Source organism: Budorcas taxicolor, chromosome 5 (assembly GCF_023091745.1).
Source record: "Budorcas taxicolor isolate Tak-1 chromosome 5, Takin1.1, whole genome shotgun sequence".
Lineage (NCBI taxonomy): Eukaryota > Metazoa > Chordata > Mammalia > Artiodactyla > Bovidae > Budorcas > Budorcas taxicolor.
This window is the reverse complement of record NC_068914.1, coordinates 9,274,757-9,276,461: the sequence shown is the minus strand read 5'-3', so window position 1 is coordinate 9,276,461 and position 1,705 is coordinate 9,274,757. Positions and strand designations below refer to the sequence as shown.

The 1,705-nt window shown below is 41.2% G+C and overlaps 1 pseudogene; it reads right to left on the bottom strand.

Moving 5' to 3' along the window:
• Positions 1-887: 887 nt before the first annotated feature.
• Positions 888-1,448, bottom strand: LOC128047473 (translocon-associated protein subunit beta-like; annotated as a pseudogene).
• Positions 1,449-1,705: the final 257 nt, after the last annotated feature.

Sequence of the window (1,705 nt, the reverse complement as noted above, 5' to 3'; positions counted from 1 at the left end):
ATGTTCATATAATTGTGTCGGTTTTTTCCTTCTTTTTTCTTGATGAAGCTAGCTCACAATTAGCTGTGTTCTTATTTGTCTTATTAAGTAGGTGTAGATATTTCTATCTAATTTTTATCATTTCTATTTACAGATTACTTAATTTTCTCTCTATATTTACTGATGTCTCTGTTTCTTCATGTTCTCTTATTCTTCTACCAACTATTTACACTGAATGCTTAATATATTTTAATTCTTTTTGCTTACCAGTAAAATTTCTAAGGATGTGATTTGTGTGTTTGTGAGAATACACACATTTTTATGTACATGGTTCATATTTTTGTATTTTGTAGTTTCTTTTTAATATTTTCTTATCTGATTTATCCTTTGACCAAGCACTTAATTAAAATATTGTGTTTTTTTTTAACAGCAAACATTTGTTTTTATTAGAAAATCCCATTTGGTAAGAGCTTCCCTAAGCCACCACAGAGACTGGGTAGCCTCCAAAAGTCCCATAGCTTTCACCTTATCTTCTACCTTCTTTTGATAGGGGATGGTGGGCAATGGGTGTGGTGTCAGGCAGTCTCAGAGGTGCCCCATCCTAGACCCCAGAGAGAGGTCACATCGCTAGCAACATGCCCTATGACACCTTGAGGTGGGGTGGGGGTCACCACAGGGCCCCTAGGCTCAGGCTGTTGCCTTAGGCAATCCTCTTTATATAGCTTCAGGCGGAACCAAAGAGGCTTTCATAGCCTCCCAGGCCTGGTCCTTTGCTTTGGTTGAGAGCAAGGCAAGATCCAGGAGAACCTAGCCAAGAGCTAAGGGAGAAGAGATTGCATTTGAGATACCCTTTGGAGTCTGGAAAGCACCTGGACATCTTAGGAAGGAAGGGCTGTGGAAGACCCTATTCACTTTTTCTTGACTTTAGAAGTGTCATATTTCCTCTTGCTGGAGTTCCACAACTGCAGGAGTATGCCAATGGGAGGGAGAGTCATGACCCCAAAGGTCATCCAGTCCAGGAAATGGAGGGAGAATCCCCTCTCAAACTCTCACTGAGCCAGGGATCTTTCCTGTCCAGTTGTACTGGTAAAGCCCATCACAATGGACCCATCCTCCTGAGCCAAGTAAGTAATAGTTGCTGAGGTGAAGTGAAATAACCAGCCTTGAGAGGGTGCAGGACCACTGTGTGGGAGATGCTGCTAGCAGGTGCAATCTGATCCCATTTGACACTGAGCATCCCAGACACAATGTCAAGGAAATCTTCTAGAGGGAAAAACATCATCAGATAATTCCACATCTAATACATACAGCACTTGAGCCAACATTGGAGACATACTGTAAGGTCAGGTCTCACCCTTCCATGGCACATCGCTGTTCAGCAGTGATTTAGAGGCCAAAAGCTTGGCTCCTTCCCCTGCCTGAGTGACAGTAAATAGATCCAAAACCACGAATGCCAGCAGCCTCATCATGTGCACCCCCAAAGCCTTTTGGGGGTCACCAAAACCAGAATCATATGCTGTTCTTTACAAATGTCTAAATTGTATGATTTTTATGCTATGGTTGGTTATTAATGTCTATTTTCCATTTCTTCCAAGCTACAAAAACTGTGCATTTTGCAATGCTACTTTTATACTTTTTGGGTGTATTCTTGAGAAGAAGACACGTTAACTGATATGAAACTAGACACAATACAGTCCATTATATTGATCTCATTACTTTTACTTTG